Genomic DNA, 20385 nt, shown 5'->3' with positions numbered 1-20385 from the left:
CCAGGAGCTGCGCTCTATTAGGGATGCGGAGCAGGACTCTTACTTTCAGGCTCTCCACCCAACGGCTCATGACAGTGTGCCAGAACTTAGGAACTGCCTGGGGGCACAGGTAGTTTTCTCTTCAGTCCTCTCTGTTGCAGGACATAGGCTCCAGACAGACAGGTGCATCAGCAAGGTGAATAAAAGACTCCGGTGATGGTGCTATCGTGAGGGGTTTGGCTTCCTCAACCACAGTCTGCACTTCAGAGAGTGGACTGTTGGGAAGGGATGGCTTCCACCTCACCTGGAAAGGGAAGAAGCTCTTCTCAGACAAAATGACTGACCTTGACAGGGCTTTAAACCGAGACTGCTGGGAGATGGGTGGTCTACTAACCTTTTTAGCCCAGGTCGTGTCAGCTGCACTATCAATACCTTGGGCAGCCTAAAGGATCCCACTCTGGCAACAGCTCAAGGAAAGGCGCCTCAAGGAAGCATGAGGGTTCACATGGCAGACTTAACTGCCTGTATGCAAACGCCAGGAGCTTAGAAAACAAGCATGAGGAACTCACCCGTCTTGTGATAATAACTACAAACCTGTAGGAATTACGGAGACCTAGTGGGACTCCACCTATGATTGGTCAGTGGCAGTAGGTTACACTGTGTATAGGAGAAGATCATATGGGGAAGAGAGGTGGGGGAGTTGCTCTCTGTCAAAGATCAGCCCTCCTCCCTGAAGATTGAGCTTCCAAACCAGGAAGGGCATCTTGAGACCCTCTGGGTCAAGATACAAGGAGAACATGGGAAGGGTGACTTGCTTGTAGGAGTCTACTGTAGACCCCCCACTCCACCAAGATGACCTAGATCGGGAATTTATTATGGAACTTATCAAAGTCACATGATCCTGATGCTTTATCCTCATGGGAGACTTCAACTTCTGACACCTCTTGGGATGATCGCACGGCCAAATCTGACAGGCTGTGTAGTTCTCTCACTATGCGTCGATGACCTCTACCTAACCCAGGAGGTCTATGGGCCAACTAGGGGAGATGCACTGCTGGATCTGGTCCTGGCCAAAGGAGAGGACCTGGTGAGCGATCTGAGTATCAAGGGGAAGCTTGGCAATAGCGACCATGAATTGGTCACCTTCTTAGTTTCCTGAAGAGCAGACAAACTCTTCAGTAAAACAGAAATCCTTAACTTTGGGAAGGCAGACTTCTGCAAACTGAGAGAACTGGTCAGTTAGGCAATCAGAGGTCCCCCAACCCCTCCAGAAAAGGGAGTACATGAGGAATAATCATCACTCAAAAACATAATCCTTGTCACTCAAAAACATAATCCTTGAAGCACAGGGTAAAGCCATCCCTTCTCGCAAGAAATGCAGTCAACGAGCAAGGAAGCCCCTATGGCTGAATAGGAAATTACTGGACTTCATTAAGCTCAAAAGAGTAGCCTGCACCAGGTGGAAAACAGAAAGCATTACCAAAAAAGATTACTCTGCACTCACCCGCACCTGCAGAGAGCAATTGAGAAAAGCCAAGGTAGAAACCGAACTTAGGCTTCCAGTGGGGATCAAAGACGACAAAAAGTCCTTCTTTAGGTAATGTGGGAAGTAGGAAAAAGAAGGTCAGTATTGGGCCCCTGAGATATCCAATGGGACAACTGGCAGAGGACTAAAAGAGGTCTAATGTGGTTCCCATCTTCAAAAAAGGGAGGAAGGAAGACCTGGGAAACTATAGGCCAGTTAGTCTTACCTCGATCCTGGGTAAGCTTTTTGAGAGAATTATCCTGGCACATGTCCACGAGGTCCCAGCAGGGGAGATTATGCTTAGGGGCAACAAACACTGGTTCATTAGAGGCAGGTCCTGTTAGACCAACTGGGTGGCCTTCTACAACCAGGTCACCAAATCCTTAGATGCAGGGGTAGCAGTAGACGGAGTCTTTCTGGACTTTTGGAAGGCCTTCGACACTGTCTCTCACCCCGTTCTCATTAAGAAACTGGGGGACTGTGGTGTCAACAACTAGAGTGTCAAATAGGTCTCCAACTGGCTGGAGGGCCGCACCCAGAGAGTGGTGGTGGATGGGTCATTTTCAACCTGGAGAGATGTGGGCAGTGGGGTTCCGCAGGGCTCAGACCTCAGGCCTGCACTGTTCAACATCTTCATCAGTGACTTGGACAAGGGGGTAAAAAGCACCCTATTCAAATTTGCTGACGGCACTAAGATGCGGGGGGATGTGGGCATAATAGAAGAGAGGAATAGGCTGCCATCAGACCTAGACAGGTTACAGGGGTGGGCGGATGATAACAGGATAGGATTCAACACTGACAAGTGCAAGGTGATGTACCTGGGGAGGAAGAACCAGCAACAGACCTACAGGCTGGGGAACTCCCTTCTTGTCAGTGCAGAGGCAGAAAAAGATCTTGGAGTCATCACTGATGCCAAGATGAACATGGGCCAGCAACATGGGGATGCAGTCAGGAAAGCCAACTACACCTTGTCATGCATCCACAGATGCATCTCGAGCAGGTCCAAGGAGGTGATCCTCCCCCTCTATATGGCACTGGTCAGGCCGCAGTTAGAGTATTGCGTCCAGTTCTGGGTGCCACACTTCAAGAGGGATGTGGACAACATGGAGAGGGTCCAGAGGAGGGCCACTAGCATGATCGGGGCAGCAAGGCAGGACCTACGAAGAGAGGCTATGGGACCTGAACCTGTTCAGCCTCCACAAGAGAAGGCTGAGGGGGAATCTAGTGGCCTGTTACAAACTAGTCAGGGGGGACCAGCAAGCACTGGGGAAGTCCCTGTTCCCCCGAGCACTACCAGGAGTGACCAGGAACAATGGTCACAAGCTGACAGAGGGCAGATTCAGACTAGACATCAGGAGGCGCTACTTCACTGTCAGGGTGGCTAGGATCTGGAACCAACTTCCAAGTGAAGTGGTGCTGGCTCCTACCCTGGGGGTCTTTAAGACAAGGCTAGACAATCACCTTGCTGGGGTCATTTGACCCCAGTACTCTTTCCTGCCATGGCAGGGGGTTGGACTTGATCTGCTCAGGTCCCTTCTGACCCTACTATGAAACTATCAGATACCCAAGGAAGGTCAATCTCCTAAATGACTTTTTTGCATCAATTTTTCACTCTCCCACAAAGATCACACAGCCAGGAATGGCACAAACCAATCTGGGAGCGGGTGATGGGCCCAAAATTGACGTGCATCAAGTCAGGGAACACTGTGAGAAAGTGAACATTCACAAGTCCGTGGGCCCAGACGGAATGCACCCAGGGTCTTGAAAGAGCTGCCAGACATCATTGCATCCCCCCCTGGCAGGGATATTTGAAAAATCATGGCACTTTGGCATGGTTCCGGATGATTGGAAAAGAGCTAATGTGATACCACCCCTATCTACAAGAAAGGGAGGAGGGATGACCCAGGGAACTATAGACTAATCAGTCTGATGTCCATCCCTGGAAAAATCCCAGAGAAAATTGTCAAGGGATCCATCAATACCAAACTAACAGAAGGCAAGCTTCTGAATGCCAGCCAACATGGCTTTGTGACTGGCAGGTCTTGCCTGACCAACTTCATCTCCTTCTATGCCCAGGTAACATATGCCCTGGACAAGGGATATGATGTGGACATCATTTATCTGGACTTCAAGAAGGCCTTTGACCTAGTCGCCCATAATGTCCTCACAGTTAAGCTGGGGAACTGTAGCCTAGATCATCATATGGTCCAATGGTTAGGCAACTGGCTACGGGGTCAGACCCAAAGAGTACCAGTTGAAGGGAGCAAATCAACGTGGTGCAGTGTTACCAGTGGAGTCCCTCAGGGCTCAGTACTCAGGCCAGTACCCTTTAACATTTTCATCAATGATCTAGATTCAGGAGTCAGATGTGAACTGGCCAAGTTGGCAGATGATACCAAATTATGGGGGAGTGTCCTCACACCAAAGGACAGGCTCGGGATACAGGCCAATATGGACACACTCTCAAGATGGGCTGACCAAAACCGGATGGCCTTTAACACAGAGAAGTGCAAGGTGCTGCACCTCAGTAAGAAGAACCTTCACTATACTTAAAGGCTCGGCAGCGGTACGCTTGCTAGCACCACGACCAAAAGGGACTTGGGGGTCTTGATTGACCACAAGACGAATGAGCCACCATTATGATGTGGTGGCAGACAAAGCTAACCAAACTCTGGCGTGCATCCACCGATGCATCTCAAGCAAAACCAGGGAAGTCATCCTTCTATTTCACTCAGCCCTAGTGAGACCGCAGCTGGAGTACTGCATCCAGTATTGGGCCCCCCCCACTTCAAGAAGGATGTGGAGAAGCTTGAGAAAGTCCAGAGGAGAGCCATTCATATGATCCAAGGCCTGGTGGGGAAGCTGTGGGACTTGGGACTGTTCAGTCTAGAGAAGAAAAGGCTCAGGGCGGACTTGGTAACAGCCTAACTTCATAAGAAGGGTACACTAGGACCTGGGAGAACATCTGTTCACCAGAGCTCCCCAAGGGATAACAAGGTCTAATGGCCATAAACTCTAGGAACGCCGATTTAGACTGAATATTAGAAAGAAGTTCTTTACAGCACATGTGTCCAGGGTCTGGAACAAACTCCCCTCCGTCATCAGGAGTGGTACAAGCATCAACAATGGTTCGGGGCTGATAAATCTTTCTACTATTCTATATATTTTCCCAAAAAAAAAATATCGACACATTGCATTACTTGTATTCAACATATTCCCCCCAGCAAATTCTGTGTTAACAGATACGGGTTTTTTGAGAGTCAGTCAGCACATGTAGGCCTACAAAGATAAACTCTTAGCCAGAGCCCAAATGCAAAAAAAGTTACTATGGTGTTAAAAAACACAAAGTAAAACAAAAATTACATAAAAAAAATTATGCCCCTTGGTGGCAAAAAGTAAACCCGTATAAAATTTCATATCAGCTTACTGCCTATTGTATGGGAAACAACCCCAAGAATGTATGCCATAATTTAAACCACTTCTAAAACACAACTGTAACTAAAGTTGTTAAGACATGTCCATAGTATACATGCATACACACATATAAAATGAAGTATTGTATAATGATCCATCAGCTCAAGCTTTTATTTTTTTTATTTTTATTTTTTTATATATATCCAAATTTCAGAGAGCATTCAACAAGCAGTTCAGGTACAGCCTATAACGGAAACGTCCACTTCTTGACTATAATTTAGTTTGATTTTAGGTTTATCAAAACATATAAACATAGAAGTGTGCATGTAAATAGTATGCTATTTTACTTTTGTTATATTTATGTATAAACTGAAAGAGACAGGTAAGGCTCCTACATTAATAAGGGGAAAAAGGAATATTATGCAGTTTTTCAACTGTAAATTGTTAGGTTAGAACTATAAACTGATTCAGAAAAAGAGCCCCTCCTACAGTATTCTACTTCTTCTCGTTATCAAAAATTAGCATAGAAATTAACATGTAAAATAGTACCTGCCCTCCTCCCCGCCCCCCAGGTCTGGTTAAAGAAATCGTTTATTTTCTATAATAGATAAAATACAGAGAGGGGGAAAAAAAAGTTTCTCCTACCTTAAAATCTGCAATTGTATTAAACTTCTGAGTCAGAAGTGCCCTTCACCATGCAACAAAAAAATCTGAAAGCCACAAAAGCAACAAAATTTAGCACCAAATGCCTTCTGCTTAATTATCAGATAAACTACATCTCATGTTGTTGAAATGTGATATTCAATTCCCACTGGAGACAGGAAGTACATAACCACAATAATCTCATCCCATTATCCCAGGATAATTTTAAAAAATGAAGTGCTTTACAAAAACTGCTTCTATTAGCTGAGTTGCAAAGCATTAAATTTGATGCTCTCATTTTGTTTCAGCTTACCCTTAATCAAGCATAACTCACGTTTGCAGGTATTTCAAACCAAGCCAAAATGTAATGATTTGACCTTTTGTTCTTTGTATCAATTGGTCATTGTAGCTTAACACCTAATGAAACTCACTGTGACCCATATCAGTGTTTACATGTATACAGAATCCTGTCCATTGACAAAAGGCGCTACAAGATGTGAAAACAAACAAACAAACAAAATGTTCTCCACTGGAAGCAGCAGCAGCAGCGTGTTACTTTAACCTGGATGCTTCAGCAGTGCTTTTTGGTGCTTTTAGCAAAACCAATTCAATTGGCTATTAGATAAAAAAAGCCAAAAAAGACCCACTAAAGCAAACTCCTGATCTCTACAGATGCTGGGAAAGCCAGGTGCAACTAACATGCTGCCTTTTCTGGGCATGTATAGGGCTTGATGTGGGAGTGTGCCGAGTTTAAAGCAAAGCGTTGGGAGTTCCTCCCCCCTCCCCAAGTCTACAAGCAGCTATAATACTTCTGGTACATTACAGGCTTTATGGATCTACCTGCTTCTCTTTTTATCTTAACCAACTAAAAGATGATAGAGGACTGCTGTAGTTATGTTGCAGTGAGATGGTTCAAAAGTATTGTGCGTCTAGAGGCATGTCTAACAACTCTGGGTCCAATAAAAGATTTTCCCAGGGAAAGGTTGCTGCTAAGATGTTGTTGCCCTTATCATGTCACTGCAATAGAAAAGTAAGAGTCTATTGTACCTTGCTAAAGGGAGCAGAATTAGAAAAGAATAAAAAGTTCTGATTTTAAGGACAGGCCAGGTTCAATCCAGGCACTTGACAAAATCTGAAAAGCACAAAAATAATTGTAGGACAAGCCTCCTACCTTTCTTGCCACTGTCATGTTTAAGAGACTATTAAATAGCACATCCCAGCACTCTGTAAGGTTTTCACTTCCACCTCCACAGGATACCAAAACACAACACATAACCCAATCTCATCAGCAGGGATCCAGGTTTTCCGCTGGCCACAGAAAACATGGTAAAAACCATATTTTTTTTCATTTTGAGGAGAACAATCCAGATTTTCTCCTTAAAAAGAAATAAAACACAGGATATGGTAGATTTGCTATTGCAGGCTGGCAGAGATCCAGCCTGCAAGAAGCTAGGGGATCAAGCTAAGGGTGGCCAGGCAGGGGATGCCATGTGCATGTGCACATACACACATGCACATGGCTGCCAGGCAGCCTGAAGAGCAGCTCCCCAGAGGTAACTCTGAGGTGGGCAGGCTCCCTACTGCTTCCCGCACTCCCAGGGGGAGCATGTGGGGCATGTGTCCCCCAGATTTGTGCATAGGGCAGGGGCAGGCACAGGCTGGCCACTGTGCGCTCAGGCTCCCTGCCCTGTTGCCCTCCCTCTGCAGCTTCCAGGGCCCAGAGGGTGGGACCCAGCACAGCAGGGCAGGGAATTCGGATGCTACTGCCATAGCCAGGTGCCCCCTATCTGCCCCACAGCAGAGGGGGCAGCAGTGTGGAATTATGCCCCTCGCTGCTCTGGGGCAGGCAGGGGGCAGCTCCCATCAGCAACAAACTTCTCCACCTGGCCCCACTCTGCCCTGCAATGCTGGGTCCCACCCACTGGGCTGCAGAGGTCCTGGGGACAGGGTAGGGAGCGCAAGCCTACAGCAAGCAGCTTGCATCTGCCTCCCCTTATGCCCACAACAGGCTCTGTTCTGGCCGTGCTGTCCATGGGGTAGGGGGAGCTAGTCTCCGCATTCCACTCCACTGCAGCAGCCACTTCCTGTGGGTGGCAGCCAGGGCTTAGCACCTGCTACTGGGGAGGCAGGGGGCTGCAGACCTGAGTCCCTGGCCCCATAGCCCTGGCACTTAGGGGAGACAGGGGGCTGTGGGGGGCAAATGAAAAACACCAGCAGGGATGGGGAACGGCTGTGGGTGGCAAGTGAGAGGCACCAGCAGGGCCAGGGACCTGTGGGTCAGAAGTGAGGTGCATCAGATGTGGGTGGTGAGTGAGGGGCAATGGCAGGGGCAAGGCACTTTGCTTTCACTTCTTCTTCATCCAAAGGCAGTGCTTGCTTAAGAATCCATAAGCAACCTCATAAATCCCCCTCTCCCTCAAGACTTCAGATTTCCCTGAAGCTTTTGCTTTTCTAGGTTGTTAACCATAGCATAAATCAGAGAAGACTGAAGGGAAAAAATAGCAGAGAAGGCACCCCCATCCTCCTGACCAATCTCCATGATAATCACAGCTCTCTTTAAAAAGAGAAAATGGCAATGGATTGGCACAGTTCCATGATGCACACATCGGACACTACCAATCAGTCCATTCAGTAACTGATTCTTCACTGGTGCACTATCAAATGTCCTGAGGAAGGTTTGTCAACTGGAGCTCATGCTAGGCAGCCTATAGGCAGGATGTGGGAGTCTCCAAGAGATCTGGCAGCAAACAGCACATAGTCTCAGGTGGGATTGGCATCCCATATTCTGACACAAGCCCCTCCATATTGTCACCCATAAGCCAGGACCTCAGGGGCTTTCTTAGAGCAGAAGGAATGGCAAGTTTTGGAAAAGAAAGACTTCAAAGTGGCTGTGCCAAGGTTCCTTGGGACAGAGGTCCAGAATGAGTGGGATGAGTTTAAAGTGAACTAAAGGCTGCCTTATTGCAGAAAAAGTCTATAACATGCCATATTGTGGTTCTGTTTTCTAGGGCGAGGCAGTCATAGGATGTTAGGAGGTAACATTTACCAGGAATTTGTGGGTAGTGGGCTCAAGAGAAGGGTGAATATCATAGTCGCCTCCAGAGTCTCCTAACAATATGCCTAGTTTTGCAGGCCATGTTTTTTTTTTGGGAACACAGCCCTTGTTTGTGTCCCAAGTGGCAGATGGAATCAATTATCCATGGTATCTAATGGGCATCTTGCCATCTGTCCTGTCCAGCTGTGGAGATGGTCATGCCTGATGACAGTTCTGCCTGATAGAGCTCTGTGCATTATGGGTAGGGACCTACTAAAATCATGATTTTTGCAATTTTTTGAAAACTGTGATTTTGGGCAGGCTCTGCAAAAAAGCCCAGGCACCCTGGGGAAAAAAAAAATGCTGACTCCCTCTGGGAAGGCAGCAACCCTTGTGGCCACTACAGCCCAGCCGTGCAGCCCACCAGGAGGTGGGGTGCCACTGGCATGCCTAGATGGCTACCACTGCCACCCCTTGCAGCTGATTGACTGTGAAGGCTGCCCATCATATGGCCCTGCCCCTCTACACCAATCAGCAGTGAGGGATGGGGCTACATGATGAAGGCAGCAACATGGGCAGGGGCTGCTGGGAAATGGAGTCTGCTGTGGGCCAGACTTTACCTGCCTCTGCCATAACAGCATCAGCTCCTGCACACTGTGAAGTGTTTCAGCAGAGAGAGGTCTGTATATCTGCACAACGCTGAAGCACTCCAAATTAGAGTGTTTCACATTTACATCTGTGAGATATTATGGGCTCACTTGCAAATAATATAATGATGATGCTTACTAATATCTCAGTCTTACCTGATGCATCTGCTACTACTAAGATGTCAGCATACCTCCAAGAAAGCAGTACTTAAAAACAGTTTTGCACATGAAGCATGGAAACAATCTGTTTGGATACAATACATCCTACCCAAACTAAGACCAACTTACTTTGTTGAGTACAGAATAGGGATGTAAATATCACTGAAAAAATTGGCTGTTTGAACTCTTCTAATTATATTGGTTAACCCTTTAATTGGTAACACATACCTGCTGTGGAGGGCTGGGGGTGCAGGGTGCATTGCAGAGATCTGGGGCTCCCCACTGCAAAGCAGTTCTCGATGCTGGTGCAACTGGTACCCAGGACCCAGTCTCACAGAAAAGTGGTCCCAGGCAGCCCAATCAGGCATTCAGTGGGTAGGTGGTACAGTACAGGGGAGGCACCTCCCTAGCTGTAAATTCCACCATGTGTGAGCAGGAAAGGGGATCAGCTCTCCTCAACAGCAAGCAGAGGCACAGAGCCCCATCACAGGGTGGGGGGAGTGCACAGCTGCCAAACCAGCTGCAGCATCTGTGGGCCGTGCTCTCACAGGCCCTCCTGCAGGAGCACCCCTGTCTGCCCACCCAGCCATGGAGAACACCACCACTGAGAAGAGAAAAGGAGATTGAGAGCAGCGAGTAATCCAGGGAAGGATGGAGGCAGGGAGACTCCCTATAGCCAGCACCTGATATTTGCCACAGGGTGAGACACGCACATGCTAAGCAGTGCTCCTGCTGTCAGCCATCATGCCCTGCCTCCCCTTCCCACGTGGAAAAGGCTGGATCAGCTCGGCTCTTCTGCCTCCTCCTTCCACCCAGTCACAGCACTTTGATTTATGGGGCGCAAACTGCTGGTAGGAGGGGCAGGTAGTGTGCAAAGCCAGGCTAGTTTAAATTGCTAACTGCAATACATTAGCAGTATAATTATCATTTTACCAATTAATTTTTCACATCTTTAGTATGTAATGAATTTCCTGAGGAGCTACAAATAAATTCTTTAATTAAAAATTGTGCCACTTAAGAAATTAAACCTCCTGAATTATTCTTGTCTTTATTCTGCAGTAGTTTGTCAATACAATAATGCATGTAATTCACACTTTCCAGATAGTTAACATTAATTGAATTGCTGTGCATGAGCTATATATGAAACAGTTACATTACAATTAAACTTTTAAACCACTGTATCTAATTTATGATTGAATATGTTAATCTCAAGGTCAGATCAATTGTTCAGGTAATCCTTAATGAGGGTTACTGTGACATTAAAAGTCAACCAATTAGTACCGTCCTTCTACAGCTAAATTTCATAAGTAATTCCATTGGTTTAATGACTCGGGGAGAGACCAAAGACTCATCAAGAATCCTCACTCAAATGCAGCTGGATCAGTTATCACTGTTTTTCAAAGGCTCTGTGGCTGTGTACCAGCTTAGACCTCAGCACTGGAAGAGTTCCCCAAGTAACTGCTACTAGTGGTATGCAAAGCGGTCCCTACTGGATTCTGATGTGGCCCGGAATCGGGGACTGATTCAATTCGTTGATTTGGATCACTGTCCCCAATTCAATTCGGCCAAATCCAAATCTGAAGGTTTGATGCCGATTTAGAGAATCAGCAATTCGGACATAGACGCAGCTTTGACTGTTTTTTCCGCATACCTTGAGGTAGCAGGAGTAGCTTGTGAATGCTGCAATGCTGGGGTGTACAGAGCATCCCACAACAAATGCAGGGGGACCCTCCATGTACTTGACAGCGAACCCGGAAGTGGACCAGAACTACTTCTGGTCCGCTTCTAGATCTGCTGGGGGGCCCCCCCACGTCTCCCTGGCTCAGAGATCAGCCTCAGGGGGACCCCGGGTGCCCTCCCCCCAGACCCAGGAGGCATCAGCCGCTGAGCTGGGAGGGCATGAGGGGGCCCCCTACATGCTCCCCAGCAGACCTAGAAGTGAACCAGAAGTGCTTCAGGTCCATTTCCGGGTCTGCTGCTAAGCTCACTGGGGAGCCCCCATGCTTCTGTGGGACACTCCATGAGCCCCAGCATTCATAAGCCCCTGCTACCTAGAGGTATATAGGAAAAAAAACAGTTAGAGCTGACTATGTCTGGAGGGTTCCAATTTGATTCAGAGAGATTAAAAGGGTCCTCTGATACGATTCGGATTTGGCCACCAAATCTCCGCTGAATCAAATCTGGAACTGAAGCTTTGCACAGCCCTAACTGTGACCTCAGCAACCCTGTGTGCAGGGCACCAGGACCAGAAGAGCCCTTTAAGCACAAAGTCAAAAATTGAATTCTTTCTGGTATCCTTCATATAAAACACCATTTCTAACATTATCCTTTAAACCAGTAACACGTTTTCCCAGATAATAAAAGTGCATTTAGTGAAGAATAATGAAAACGTGCTAGCTAGCCCAGTGAAAAACCATAATGCAAACTAGGTACTTCAGCGATAGCACAACAAACTAGGAGAGATTCATGACTGGATGACAAACCAGTGTTGCTCAATCTTTATTCCCATGGGCTACAATGTGCCCCAAGATGCTATGCTGCCCCCACCCAGCCCCACATGCCAGGATTGGACCTTGTGCCACCCTGCATACCCAATCTAGTGTGCAGGGCCCCAGGGATAGATCTGACCCACAGGGCAGGGGATTGATAAACCTGGTATAAATAGTGTTAATCTCGCTTGGCTATACTGCAGCATCTGTTACAAGAACTTGCCTTCACATACAATTTTACAGAGAAACAAATGTTAAAAACATAAAAAGTGCTATAATGGGTTAGACCACAAGTGGTCCATCTAGCCCAGTATTCCATGTCCGATAGCCCAGGAGTGGATGCTATCGAGCAGGCTTGTCCAACATGTGGCCCTCCAAGCCGCTTTCTGAGGCCCAAGGTGCTGCAATGGGAAAAGAAAGCAAACACTGTACTTTCATTGGGGGTGGGGGGTAATGTGATACCGCTTCCTGTGAGGTTTTTGAATATGGCTCACCGGCCCACTGGGTGATAAAAAGTTCATGATCTGGCCCTACACTCAAAAAGGTTGGACACCCCTGCTATAGAGGGAAAACATTGAACAGGAGCTCTCTAGAACAATCCAGTCCCTTTGCGATACACTCCCTGGTATCCACTACTATTGCCTGAGAGATGCCAGAGGAAATATCTCCAACCATTCTGTTCAATAGCCATTAATAGATCTATCATCCATGAATTTATCCAGACCCTTTCTGAACCTGGCTATGCTCTCCGCCTCTACCACGTCCTGTGGCAATAAGTTCTATAAATTAACTACACTTTGCATTAAAAGAGGATTTTTTTTCTGGTTAGATTTAAACCTGTCACCTACTAATTTTATGTTCTTTAAGTCTGGGTAATAATAGATAAACAAATAAAACTTGTGGCAGCAATGATAATGTCTAAATTTAACTTATGCCTGTTAGCAGAAGCATGCTAGATGTTGTTTCTCTTACCACATGTAACTGAAAAAGAAGAGTAAACTGTACCTTACTGATCAAGAACCAGTCCTACTGTTCCAGTTTCTCTGCTCTTCTTTGATGATGCAAACAGCTCTAAAATAAACTAATCTTACTAGTATACGCTGGCTACTTTGACATAGTGCTGAGTCCAGGGATCCTGATTTTCTGTTTAGAAATCCCAAATTCACCAACTTAAAAAAAAACAAAAACCAAAACTCTCCTATTAAGAAACCCAAAATCTGTGTTTTCCCATGATTAAAATGAAATGCTTTTATCTAAATGTTTTATTGATATATTTACCATTTTAAATCCATATGGAAGCCTACCAGTGCCTAAATCATTGTAATAAAATACATTCTAAACACCTATATATTTTGGAGTTTGCTTTTGATTTTTTATTATGGAAAAAAAAAAAATCAGAGCTCCCCCTCCCTGCCTCCTTCACTCACTAGAAGGCCGATCTAGCTGTGGCTGTTCACCCCACTGCTTTGTGAAGCTGAGTAGCCCTGACATGCTGACATCCTGCTCCCGGCCTTACAGCCCCCTGGTCCTGCCAATGCCCCTCACTCCTGACCTACAGGCCCCTGCCCTGCTAGTGTGTGGGGAACAGGGCAGGTGTGTTGGCAGGCAATGTACTGGGGGGGGGGCCACAGGCAACATGCTGTGGGAGTGGAGGGGGCACGTGCCCTCCCTACAGATTTCTGCACCCACAGTGGGCCACAGGAGCTGCAACAGAGCGAGACCAGTCCCAGGCAGGAGCTGCCTCCTCAGGAAGAAGCACAGCCATTATGGCTGCCAAGGTGAGGTGCAGCAAAGGCATGGAGTTGTGCCCCCAGTGCTGCCAGGAAGGCAGAGAGTGCCTCATCTTGGCGGCCATGGCACCATGGTGCTCCCTCCCACACCAGGTCCCTCCCACTGGACCAGAGGTGGCTCCTGCCTGGAGCTGCTCAGGTCCAGCTGCAGCCCTGTGCCCCAGTTGACACAGAAATCTGGGAGGGGCACATCACCTTGCCCCCCACACTCCCCTGCTGCATTGCCTATGGTGTCCCCCCCACAACCATAGACTTACCTAGAGGGAGCTGCTGTCCACCACGCTGCCTGGCTGCCACGTGCATGTGTATACATGCACATGGCGCCCCCTGCATCCCACTTCCCTCCAGCCCCTTTCAGGCTGGAACACTGCCAACCTGCAAGGGGAAAACCAGCTGTTTCCAGTGATTTTTTGTTTAAAGAACAGCATCCACATTTTTCCATGGCAAACAGAAAACCCGGATCCCTAGCCATAACAATGCATGAGAAGTTCTATAAGAAAAATTATTAAAAGGTTGATACTTTGCATCTTCAAATTATTTGAAATATCATGTAGATTCTCTTTACATTTCAGTTTTAGCACTGAGATACCATATATTAAAATCATAAAAAATGTTGCAAGAGAAAATAAAGGTTGAGACTACATAGTAGTAACTCACTGGTGAAAAGAAGCAGAAGTAATTTTTAAGTTCAGGAAGTTAGTTATACAGTTTTATGATTACATATACACATTGAATGTCATAGTCAAAACTATTCAATCTGGTATCTTTCATCAAAAAGACCCTAAATAGTTCAACAATTTCTGTGTATACGTTTAACAACAACAACAACATCACATGCTGATGGTTTGGTTTTTTGTTTTTTAGTTGTTGTTTTTTTTATAACCCATCTCCTTACAACTTGCTACTTATAACTGAATTCATGGAGAAGTATCAATATTTTAATGAATTTCACTTTAAGAGTTCTGTTGTAATGATTTCTGGTTCTCTTAACACAGAGAAAGGAAACAGGGAGATGTGCGAGTTTGGGTTCGTCTGAGCTTACTTTGAGAGTCTGAAATAAAATATTAACTTCAGAACAAATCTGACAGTTTTTCTTTCCTTCCCAAAAGATTAGAAAAGTTGCCCCAAAATAGATTTTCATGAGGGAGGAGGAGGGGGAGGGATAGACTTTTTCAACCTTTAAATGTAAGAATATTACGAACAAAAAGGTAAAAGTGCAAAAATATATAGCCCTCCTGGAACTGTTCATGAAGCAAGCACCTGTCAAACAAAAAACACAATATCAGAGATTGACTCTCCCTCCACCACAATGCCTTTCATGGGGTTACACATTTAGGACCAGCTGTCCATCTTGCACCAAGCAAAGTGCCCCCTTGATGGCCCAGCACAACACAAATTGGTCAATATTTTGTTGTAGGGCAAACTGTCCAAATTCAAATACATCATGTACCCAGACCAAAAAAGAGGGAGTGTCAAAACGCAGCAGGGCCTCATGCAGCAGCTGCCACTTCTCTTGACAATGGGCAGCTTTTACAGGGTGCACCAGACTGGGTATGCTTGTTCTAGTGAGAGCGCAAGAACAATAGCAAGAGAGAGATGGGAATGGTATCCCCCAAATAGTCACCAGGCCAGTGGTCAATTACTTGCCTTGAATCCAAGAGGCACAGAAAATTCAACCCAAGTCTCCCACATCCTGAGTGAGCACCATAATTACTGAGTGACTACCTATTTTAGGTTGGGGTTGGTCTCCAGATCAATGGGCATATATATACACACATGCTCCAGGAGGCCAGGTGCTTTATTTAGAGCAGCTCTGAGAGCTGCCCTAATTAAAGCACTCAGAGCATCACATGCATCAGTGTCCCTGCACTGAAAAATGGCAGCAGGGGCACTTTAACTAAAGCTCATCAAATGTGATGTTAGAGTCTGCTGGAGCACAGTAATTACCACGCTCCGGCGGACTCAGTTAATCACAGTGCATTAGGAGCAGCCTCAACGCACATGTATAGGCGCCCTCTGTTACTTTCATGTAAAATGAGCTCAAATCTAACCACATTTGAATGAAAAAAAAGACTTTTCTTATCAGTGACCTCCATAAAACAAAACAAAAATTATACCCTACCTAAAATTAAGGGGAAAGAGAAAAGCACACTTAAAGACTTTATGCATTTTTCATATTTGTTCTCCATCATAAGGTGATAATAGACATCACAGAAGTAACTGAAGTTAGAGAGAGGAAAAATATGCTAGATACTCATAAATAAAGAACTAAACAGAAAAGTTAAACAAGCGGTATAGCTGAAAGGAAACTTTAGACCATCTCTTAAAATGTTTATCACTTACTGCCAATGATCTTAACTTCTGTCATAATGTGAAAGTCATTTTCTGCCTTGTGTTTTACAGTACAAGTTTACCTGCAGTTTTTAAAACACACATATCAAAGAATGCTGAGTACTTATAATATGTTTGGTAACTTTTTGCTTGTATTCAGACAGCATATTTCACAAATTCTCTTTGAAGAAAACCTCTAAACAGTGAGACTTTCATCTGCTCATATAATTACCTTAAAAATCTCTATATGAATGAAACCAATTTTAGTGGGCTGTCAATAGAAACTGCACACTGCTAACACTTTACTCCTTAAATGCCTATAATCTTCTTTAATTATACTTGTAAGTGTAAATTCTGGGATTTTTGGAGGACATGTATATACTCTGAAATGTTGTTACTTAATTTTATCAAGAGATTACATGCACAAATATAATTATGAGTCAACTTCGGATCTTCTCTTTCTTTCCATTCTTTTCTTATGAGATAGCAGAGCTCACAAAATGGGTAAACAGGCTGCTAGGAAGGACCTGGTGGTCATGGTCCAAGTAGGTACCAACAAGATGGTTAAATGTAGCAGAGATCCTAAATGTAGGCTGCTAGTTAGGAGGTTGAAGTCCAGGATCTCTACAGTAGAAAATTCTTCCAGTGTTACATGCAGAGCCAAGTAGGTAGGCAGAATTCCAGAGTCTCAATGTGTGGTGGAGACAATGTAGGGAAGAAGGGGGTCAGATTTATTAGCAACTGGGGGATATTTATAAGGGATGGCATCCACTTAAGCCAAAATGGTACCAAACTGCTGGTATGTAACATTAAAAAGGTGGTAGAGTAGCTTTTAAAACTAAAGGGAAAGCTGACAAGTGCAGAACAGCACACAGTTCAGACTGACACACCCTATGGGAGTGAAACCATAAACAGTGGGGTAAGAACTGGGAGGGTGTACACAGAGAAGACCAACAGAAACAAATACCTTTCCCAATTAAAAGGTCACACACAAGTAACCAACCAGGCAACAATAAAATGAATAAATGCTTTTATACTAATGCTAGAACTTTAAGATCTATAATGGGAGAACCTGAATGATAAGCAGCAAATAAGACATTGACATAATACGAATCTCAGAAACATGGTGGAATGAAGAAATCAATGGGATGCTGTAATACAAAGATAAAAATTATGCAAGAATGATAGGTAGGTCACACTAGTGGGGGAGTGGCGCTCTCTACATCAAAGACTCAATTGAATCAAATAGGGCAGATTTTTCAAATGATAAGATAGGTACCATAGAGTCTCTGCGGATAGAAATGTTACCCTTCAACAGAAAAAAGTACATCTAGGGATATACTATCAACCCGCAGACCAGGACAGCAGCAGCATGCTACAAATGCTGAGGGAAAGAAGAGAGGCTGTGAAAGCAGAAAACCCAGTAATAATGAGTAACCTTAATTATCCACAAATTGGCTGGGTCAATGTAACATTACACCAGGATGCAGAAACCACATTTCTTGACATTATAAAAAACTATTTTCTTGAGCAATTAGTGCTGGCAACTCCAAGAAAGGCCATTTTTGATCTACTGTTAAGTAGTGTATAGGCTTTGGTGCAAGGTTAAGCGTTGCTCTACAAGACTGATCACAATGCAATTGGGGTTGATACCCATGTAGGAGAGGAGAAAAGAAGAAAATTTACCACAGCAGCCTTTAAAAGGGTAGACTACACCAAAGAAAAGAAATTGGTTAGACAGAAGTTAAAAGGGCCCCAACAAGGACGTGAGAAATTTGCAAGTGTCTTGGTAACTGCTTAAGACCACCATATTAGAGGCACCAAGCAAATCCATACCACAAATAAAAAAAAATATAAAAAGGAAAGCAGAGCAAAAGAAAGTTAGCGTGGTTTAATGGTAGTGTCGCAGAGGCAATAAACAGAAAAAAGGCTTCCTTCGAAGGATGAAAGACAAAACCTGATGAGGGAAACAAAAAAAAGTATAAATGGCAAATTAAGTGTAAAACTGTAATAAAGACAAGCTAAGAAAGAATTTCAGGAGAAACTTGCTAGACACACAAAAGACAACAATAAAAATTTCTGTAACTACATTAAGAGCTGAAGACCTATCAAAGGATTAGCTGGCCATTTCGATGATCAGGGTGTAAAATGAGCACTAATGGATAACAGAACCACTGTTAAGAAACTAAAGGCATTCTTTGCATCTGTTTTCACTATGGAAGATGTTAGGCAGATTACCTAACCAGATCCACTACTCTCTAGGGAGAAGTCAGTGAAGCTGATGCAAGCTTAGATTTTTAATAGATGAGATTGTAAAGGAAATTGGTAAACTGAACAGTAGCAAATCACCAGGACCCAAAGGAACTCAGATCAGAAATTGATCAACTCCTAACTGTAGTGTGCAACCTGTTACTAAAAACAGCCCCAGTACCAGAGGACCAGAGGGTTACCAGTGTGGCTCCCAGAGTTAAAAAAGGCCCTAGAGAGGAACGCAGGGAAGTACAAGGCAGTGAGCCTAACTTTTTTGTGGAAAACTGGTAGAAAAAATATTAAAGAAAAATTGTTCATCACATGGACGAAAATGACATGCTGAAGAGGAATCAACTTGGCTTTGTCAAAGGAAAATCATGCCTTGCCAATGTACTAGAGATCTCTGAGGGTCTCAATAAACAGCTGGATCAAGGTGATCCAGTTGATATAGCATATATCTGAACTTCCAAAAAGCCTTTGACAAGGTCCCCCATCAGAGGCTGTTAACAAAGTTAAGTAGTCATGGGATTACAGAGAAAATCCATTGTTTATTAGAAAACAAAGAGTGAGTACAAATAGTCAGTTTTCGATATGAAAAGAGGTAAACCGCAGGGTTCCCCAAGGATCTGTGTTGGGACCAGTACTCTTTAATATATTCATAAGAGTTCTGGAAAAGCAGATGAGTAGCAAGGTAGCCAATTTTGCAGATGACACAAAGTGGTAGAGACCAAGGTGGACTGCAGGGAACTACAGAAGGATCTGGCACAATTGAGCAAGCAAGCAACTAAATGGCAGACTAAATTCAGTGTAGGCAAGTATAAAGTGATACACAGGGCCAAAAATAAACCAAGTTACACCTACACTATGATGGAGTCTACATTAGGGAAGGGAGTGACATGGGCCCTGGGCAAGAGGGATCTATGGTCTGACCCAGTAAATGGCAACTTCTATGTTCTAAAATCAGAATCACTGTTTGCAAATCTGAACCATCTCCCCATAGAGCATGGCTCAAGTATAAGATGATATTCTAAAAGTGTGAATGCTTTTTAAAAATCAGAGTTTGCTTACAATTTTTCAAGACAATTCTCTCTGGCCAGGTAAACAGTAGATAGCACCCAACTGTCAACTCTTTCAAGGGCTCCCTACCTCTAAAACAAACAAAAAATTACCTCTCTTGATTTTAAAGCTCCTCATAAATTAAGTCTACCTTCTCTCACTGTTTTTAATCTACCTTTTCCACTCTGCTCTTCCAGAATTGGCCTTTATTACCTCAGTTAAGTCACTTTATTTAGTCCCATCTGTGTGACATGTCTCTTTATCTCTTAATAAGTTATCCACTTTTCAGATCCCATCAGCATTTTCTCTTCACTGTAACCTAACACTGACACTAAAAATCTTGCTCATCTTTCCCTTCCCTCCTATTAATATATTTTCTTATTCTCTTACTTAGCCACATATCCCTTTTCCTTTCTGCCTTTAAGCTCCGGAAACTCAACTCCTCTACAATACAGTTCTGGTTATAATTTATACAAGATTAAGTATCAGGGGAAAAACTGTCAAATGCTAAATAGTTTGATTAGTATTCTTTCTCTATTTCTTCATACAAGTGAAATGCACAGCAATAGGGATGGAAACGGTCCATGTCTTATAAAATTAACTGCATTAAAAAAATAAGAAGAAAACAAAGCCATAGGCTTCTAATAAATTAAGCTTTTCTGTCATTTCTGTCCAGTCAGGGTTTTTATAGTTACTATGCTCACCCTGACAAGCCATGATCAAGGATTGTCTGTATATATTTTTGTTGCATCTATAAATATACATATACGTACATGAAGTTTAATTGTGGGGAGAGGGGTAGTGAAGATCCTGCTGCAAGGAGCTTAAAATCTTTTGACTTAATTTTATAACTGAACCTGTAAACAGATGCCTATGTTTCTGCAGAACATCATTAATGCCAACAAAGCTCCTCAAAGGCATAGGGACAGCATGCATGGATGTAACTGAGGAACTTGGCTTTATATTGAGATAAGTGTTACAAAAAGGTAACTGACATACAAAAGAGAAAAGAGAAAAGGGAAAGGAAATTTGTGACAAAAAAGTCACTTAAAAAAACAAAAAGATAATA

At 44.3% G+C, this 20385-nt stretch overlaps 1 protein-coding gene across 8 annotated transcripts in view; it reads right to left on the bottom strand.

Annotated features, from left to right (window-relative positions):
* TANC2 (tetratricopeptide repeat, ankyrin repeat and coiled-coil containing 2) overlaps positions 1 to 20385 on the bottom strand; it is a 780830-nt gene that overhangs the window by 652493 nt on the left and 107952 nt on the right. For 4 of the 8 annotated variants that reach the window (XM_090044148.1, XM_090044155.1, XM_090044156.1 and 1 more), the window contains exon 2: positions 5564 to 5628. The exons of the other annotated variants lie outside the window; for them this stretch is intronic. The gene's annotated coding sequence lies outside the window, so the exon portion shown is untranslated. The remainder of the gene's footprint in view (positions 1 to 5563; positions 5629 to 20385) is intronic. 8 annotated transcript variants of the gene reach the window in all.

Source organism: Crocodylus siamensis, chromosome 4 (genome assembly GCF_052110815.1).
Source record: "Crocodylus siamensis isolate JL-2025a chromosome 4, ASM5211081v1, whole genome shotgun sequence".
Taxonomy (NCBI): domain Eukaryota; kingdom Metazoa; phylum Chordata; order Crocodylia; family Crocodylidae; genus Crocodylus; species Crocodylus siamensis.
This window is presented reverse-complemented; position numbering and strand designations above follow the sequence as displayed.